Source organism: Ovis aries, chromosome 5 (assembly GCF_016772045.2).
Source record: "Ovis aries strain OAR_USU_Benz2616 breed Rambouillet chromosome 5, ARS-UI_Ramb_v3.0, whole genome shotgun sequence".
Lineage (NCBI taxonomy): Eukaryota > Metazoa > Chordata > Mammalia > Artiodactyla > Bovidae > Ovis > Ovis aries.
In genome coordinates this window covers 57,032,164-57,039,260 of record NC_056058.1, presented here as the reverse complement: position 1 = coordinate 57,039,260, position 7,097 = coordinate 57,032,164, and the positions used below count along the sequence as shown (strand labels likewise).

General features: G+C 38.4%; 1 non-coding gene across 1 annotated transcript; it reads left to right on the top strand.

The window, feature by feature from the left end:
• The first annotated feature begins 1,966 nt into the window (after positions 1 to 1,966).
• On the top strand, positions 1,967 to 2,070 carry LOC114115049 (U6 spliceosomal RNA). Its single transcript, XR_003589552.2, has one exon. It is a non-coding gene; the product is annotated as a U6 spliceosomal RNA (small nuclear RNA).
• Positions 2,071 to 7,097: the final 5,027 nt, after the last annotated feature.

Here is a 7,097-nt window from a genome sequence, read left to right as displayed (position 1 = left end):
TGATTCCAGAACAAGGAATTTGGCTATATTCCACAGGGAGTATAATATACTGATAGAAAAGTCAAGTGATACTTATTTTTTAATGTTTTACAGGATTGGCCAATTTGTTATTTCTGATTTTAAAAATAAAATCCTCCCCTGAGTGCAGAATATATGAACAAATATTAAATCCATCATTTTTTAGAGAAAGAACTATTTTAAAAAAATGTAGAATACTCGACATTTTACCTAGGTCTTCTGTTTCCTCCGTGCTTTCCAATCATTATTTTTTCATAAGCATCTCCAGAGCTGAACTTCTTGTAGATCTAATGTCAAGATCCTTTCCTTCCAAGGATCTTTCATAAGTGACTTTTCATCTTTGACGAAACTTCACCAAGTTACCTAGGGATTCACAGCTGGTCACGTATAAAGGTTTATTTGTATTTCTGATCCTTTTCACTGTTTAAACCATGATTACCTTAAATTGCATTTCAAAGGATGCTTTCCTCACTTCCATTCTTCCTGCTTCTTCAGAATTTTCCTAAGTGTCTTCTGTTTTTACTTTGGAGATGGCAACATTTCTGTCTTTGCTATATGTAGTTCAATGTTTAAACAACAGAACTTGTTCAAATATAATCTTGAATATAACCATGCAAGTGAAAAAGTGAAAATGTTAGTCACTCAGTCGTGTCTGACTCATTGCAACCCCATGGACTGTAGTCCGCCTGACTCCTCTCTCCATGGAATTCTCCAGGCAAGAATGTTGGAGTGGGTTGCTAGTCCCTTCTCCAGGGAATCTTCTGAGTCCAGGGATTCAACCCGGGTCTCCTGCAGGTAAACTGCAGGTAAATTCTTTACTGTCTGAGCCAATAGAGAAGCCTGAATATAACCATAACATACATAATAAATAAAAGTGTTTTGTTTCCGAACAGAGATGGGAGGACTAGTATGCTTCATCTAGCCTCCCCCTACATTTGTACAGTTGTTCAGTCATTAAGTCCTGTCTAACTCTGCAACCCCATGAACAGCAGCATACCAGGGTTCTTTGTCCTTCACTATCTCCCAGACCTTGCTCAAACTCTTATCCATCGAGTCAGTAATGCCATCCAACCATCTCATCCTCTGTTGCTCCCTTCTCCTCTTGCCCTCAGTCTTTCCTGGCACCAGAGTCTTTTCCAATGAGTCATTCTTCACATCAGGTGGCCAAGTACAGAGACCATAACTTTTCAAGTCATTTGGACACATCTAGCATTTAGGATGGGGGTACCTGCCAAGACTTATACACTTATTGATCAAAATGAAAGAAGAAAAAGATACAAACTGTTTGAAAATCACAACGTCAAGTGTACTTTTCTCCCTATTTTCCTCCTATATCTCAGTTGCTCCGAGGTATGCTAAATATTCCTGTCATGAAGAACTGTATTTTTCTTCACTGAACACATGATTCAGATTAGCCATCCCTTCTCTTCATTTTTAAAGATGTCTTCTCATTTCCCATTATATCAAAACTGTTCATTCACTGTACTTGCTTCAGCAGCACACATAGTGAAACTATTCATTCGCTGATTTGCTGAGTCATTACTGAACATCAATTTCAAGGTTGGTGGAAGTTACTGAAGATGAATCAGATACAAGTCTTGCCTTCAAGGATCTTATAATAGGGTAGGCAAGGCGTATGCCCAATGTAGCTCTATTTTGAAATAAAAAGTGTTAATTGCCAAACAGCATAGTGGCTTGGGGATTTAGAATGAAAAATTGTACTATCAGCTGAAATATGAAGAAAAAGTTTATAGGAGACATGAAATCTGAAAGAAAAAAAAAGCCTTGAAAAATGAAATGAACCTTGAGAAATGGTGTCAACATAGAGATATGTGGGTTAGGACTCAGGAGATGTATATCTGGAAGAACAATGATATCACAGAGCTTAATTTGACTGTAACAAAATGTGAATGAAATAATGACAAATACAATTAGGAAAAGATATTAAGTGCTCACATCGGCAGCACATATACTAAAATTGGAATGATACAGAGATTAGCATGGCCCCTGTGCAAGGATGATATGCAACTTCATCAAGAGTTCCATATAAAAAAGAAAGAAAAGGATATTGGGACCACAATGTAAAGGACACAATACCTGGATCTCGGGACTCATTGAGCTTCATCTCTCATGGCTTCTTCTACCTGATATTTTTTAATATCAAATATTTTATAGGAAGTCTGAATATCAGATTCAGTTCAGTTCAGTTCAGTTCAGCTGCTCAGTTGTGTCCGACTCTTTGCGACCCCATGAATCACAGCATGCCAGGCCTCCTGTCTATCACCAACTCCCGGAGTTCACTCAGACTCATGTCTATTGAGTCAGTGATACAATCCAACCATCTCATCCTCTGTCATCCCCTTCTCCTCCTGCCCCCAATCCCTCCCAGCATCAGAGTCTTTTCCAATGAGTCAACTCTTCGCATGAGGTGGCCAAAGTACTGGAGCTTCAGCTTTAGCATCATTCCTTCCAAAGAAATCCCAGGGCTGATCTCCTTCAGAATGGACTGGTTGGATCTCCTTGCAGTCCAAGGGACTCGCAAGAGTCTTCTCCAACACCACAGTTCAAAAGCATCAATTCTTCAGCGCTCAGCCTTCTTCACAGTCCAACTCTCACATCCATACATGACCACAGGAAAAACCATAGCCTTGACTAGATGGACCTTAGTCGGCAAAGTGATGTCTCTGCTTTTGAATATCAGATTAACGCTCTATTAAAAGAAACATCTTTGCTACTTATTCTGCTTTAAATATTTGCTGAGTATGGACAATTTTTGGCATGCCAAATTGAAGAGCAATATGATATCCCTTTATAAGTTAGAGAATATAATAAATGGAAACTGTTCTCACATATAATCAATAAGGAAATATTATTTTAATACTTGGCGAATGTTAGAACAAATGACATTTAAATTGGAGTTGAAAAAGATATTTTACTGGAAATGAGCTAAGCTTTATGAGTAATATTTGGAAAAAAGTAAAATGAAAAATTATCAAAGTTGTTTGAAAAAAATATTACAAGCTGTGGTTTTAAAATACATTTAAGAGAAGTGAAAGTCACTCAGTTGTGTCCAACTTTTTGGGACCCCATGGAGTATACAGTCCATGGAATTTTCCAGGCCAGAATACTGGAGTTGGTCACCTTCCCCTTCCCCAGGGGTTCTTCCCAAACCAGGGTTTGAACCCAGGTCTCCCGCATTGCAGGCAGAGTCTTTACCAGCTGAGCCACAAGGGAATCCAAAGAATACTGAAGTGGGTAGCCTATCCGGTCTCCACGGGATTTTCCCAACCCAGGAATCAAACCGGGGTCTCCTGCATTACAGGCAGATTCTTTACCAACTGAGCTATCTGTATTCTGTCTTTACCTCTTTCTGTCTATCTATGCCAATATTCAGTCATGATAACAATTACTATGGCAAATACCGTAACAGATTGGTGGTGCTAGGAAAAAGTGTTGCCATATGATAATCTCCCTTAACAATGCTGATTACCATGCCAAACATACCTCCTTTAGGAGAAATGTTGGAACATTGACCATTACAAGTCATCTGGCCTTGGACAAGTTACATTGTCCTCTTAGAACAGAGATTATTCATTTATGCCACATAGAGACTAGACCAAATGTTTTCTAATTTCAAATAATAACAATAATAGTAATTTTGTCTTCCATGATGCATGACTTGTCTATGAGGAAACTGCCCTGCTCAATTCATCTGAGGAAAAAGAAGCTCAAAGCCATTTTTTGATTATGGGAAGACAAGGGCACTAACTGGACAAAGATCCTAGGGCAGTCAATCCATAGGTTGAGAATACTTTGCTCAAAGACTTCTGAATAAGGGAGGCAATGGATGTTATTTTAGCTAAATAACCCTCTGTTTTAGCTAAATTTTCCTGATGGAATTTGAGTGGTACAGTATGGAGAGTATCAAAATACTGACGAACAAAAAAATAAGTAAGGCATAAAAAAGTAGCTTAAAGCTAGGAAAATAGTGAAGTCAGAAGAACTAATGAAGGGCTGAAGAAAGGAAATCTGTTGTTCCCAGAAATAAGGGCAGGACAGGGGTTCTAAGTATTGCAATTGCATCAACAGAACTCTCAACAAAATATGAAATTCCAAAATTGTAAAATTACTAAACACCAAAACATGTCTACAGCAGTTCAAGACACTTGAATTTTACCTTGGTGACTATGCATTGATTGTAATGTAATATCAAAACCTTAAAAAAGAAAACTCTGGTACCTCAGCTTTGTAGGTCCCTTAAGTATACTGTCAGTTTTCCTATTGGATCATTTATTTGAACTGCTTTCAGTCTTCAACCAAAGGCTTTTGAGGGTTCCCCTAGAATCCTTCTTTGTTCTTTTTTATTCAACTTCAGTAGAAACTACATAACTTCAGATTCACCCTCTTAAAAAAAACTTCAGTGTACTGTACAGTATTAACTATAAGCACAAAGCTGTACAGCTGATCTCTAAGATTTTTTCATCTTGCATACCTAAAACTCTAAACTCTAAACAACTACTTCCCATTTACCCGTCCCCCTAGCCCCTGCAACCCATCCTTCTACTTCCCATTTCAATGAGTGTGACTACTGTAGATAAAGTGGAATCATGGAACATTTGTCCATCTGTGTCTGTCTTGCTTCACTTAGCGTAATATCATCAAGGTTCATCTATGTTGTAGCATGTGATAGGACTTCCTTCTTTTCTGTGGCTGAATAACATCCCATTGTATGTGTATACCACATTTCCCATCTATTATCCTTCTTTCTTATTGGCACATGTTATCCTCACAATATGTTCTCATTACTAGAGGTAGTTTGGGTAAAACTTCTCCTGAGGGCCTAGAGAACTATGTTTTTCACCTGTCATCTTATTTAATGTTCCCCATAGGCCTATGAATTGTTTTTTTCTCCATTATAAATTAGAAACTGAGGCTAAGAATCTTAACCTAAATCATAAAACTAGAGAGTGGCACAGACTGGATTCAAACCTAGAGACATGTGACCACAGAGGCCATGCTATTGTGCTGCCTTCCAGATGTGAAACACCAACAGTGGAAACGTAAACTGGAGAAGCCTATGGGGAACAGTATGCTGCTAAGTCACTTCAGTCGTGTTCGACTCTATGTGACCCCATAGACGGCAGCCCACTAGGCTTTCCCGTCCCTGGGATTCTCCAGGCAAGAACACTGGAGTGGGTTGCCATTTCCTTCTCCAATGCATGAAAGTGAAAAGTGAAAGTGAAGTCGCTCAGTTGTGTCCGACCCTCAGCAACCCCATGGACTGCAGTCTACCAGGCTCCTCAGTCCATGGGATTTTCCAGCCAGGAGTACTGGAGTGGGGTGCCATTGCCTTCTCCCGGAGAACAGTATAGAGGTTCTCAAAAAAAAAAAACCTGAAAACAGAGCTACCATATGATCCAGCAATCCCACTCCTGGGCACATATTTGGAGAAGACTGTAATTCAAGAAAATACATGACCCCAGTGTTCACAGCATTTACAATAGCCAAGACATGGAAACCCAAATGTCCATAACTGAAGGATGGATAAAGATGTGATTCATATAAACAATGCAATACATACTCTCAAGAATGAAATAATACCATTTGCAGCAACATGGATGCAACTAGAGATTATTATACTAAGTGAAGTAAGTCAGAGAAAGAACGACCGTATGATGCCACTTATATGTAGAATCTAAAATATTGTACAAATGAACTTATTTATGAAACAGAAATAGACCCACAGACATAGAAAACAAACTTATGGTTACCGAAGGGGATAACAGGTGGAGAGGGACAAGTTAGGAGTTTAAAATTAGCAAATATAAACTACTATATATAAAACAGATAAACAAGGTCTTACTGGTCCTATAGCACATGGAACTATATTCAATATCCTGTAATAGACCATGATGGAAAAGGATATGAAAATAATATATTTATACATGTATGGAAAAGGCAATGGGAACCCACTCCAGTACTCTTGCCTGGATAATCCCATGGACAGAGGAGCCTGGTAGGCTGCAGTCCATGAGGTCGCTAGGAGTTGGACACGACTGAGCAACTTCACTTTCACTTTTCACTTTCATGCATTGGAGAAGGAAATGGCAACCCGCTCCAGCATCCTTGCCTGGAGAATCCCAGAGATGGGGGAGCCTTGTGGGCTGCCATCTATAGGGTTGCACAGAGTCAGACACGACTGAGGCAGCTTAGCAGCAGCAGCAGCAGCATACATGTATAACTGAATTACTTTGCTGTATACTGGAAACTAATACAGTGTCATAAATCAACTATATTTTAATAAAAAAATTTTTTTTGATGCCAGAATATTGTAATCACACACTTCTGGCTGAAAATAATAGCATAATATTTTTCAAAATACTTTCATATCTTTAGTTCATTGAATAATAAAACTGTTTTACATTCCTATGTGGGAGATAAATGAGAAAAGTAATAACATTCTCATTTTACAGATGAGGAAACCTAATATTCCACCAAATCTAGAGACTGTATAAAGCAAACTAATTCAGAGGACACAACACATGCTTTAGAGCCAACCTTCTCCACATACCAGGTATATTAACTATGCCATCTCTTCAGAAGAGGAGAAATAATGACATTGATCTCACAAAATAATGTGAGGATTAAAGTTAAATGAAATCTAGCTCAATACTTGGCAAATAAAAGGTGTTCAATAAATGATTGTTCTCTTCCTCTTCCATTCCAGATCCCACCCAATTCTTTTTAAGAATTAAATCACACTGTCCTTAATAGCCACCAAACTCTCCAAGGTCAAATCATAATGTGAAATGCATGAAGTATGATTCATCGTATAGGATTTCCTTAGATTTAAAGAATGTCATTTTATCCAGGACTATTCATGTCTATTTATGTTCACTTGCTAATTTATTTCTACCCCACCTTCTTCTAAAAAGTATTTGAGGCAAACAACTCAACTTCTAAATCAAATTTCCTGAATATAAACAGGCTCCTCTGTCCATGGGATTTCCCAGGCAAGAATACTGGAGTGGGTTGACATTGCCTTCTCTGAACATAAACATAAGACAGCTTATTCTTTC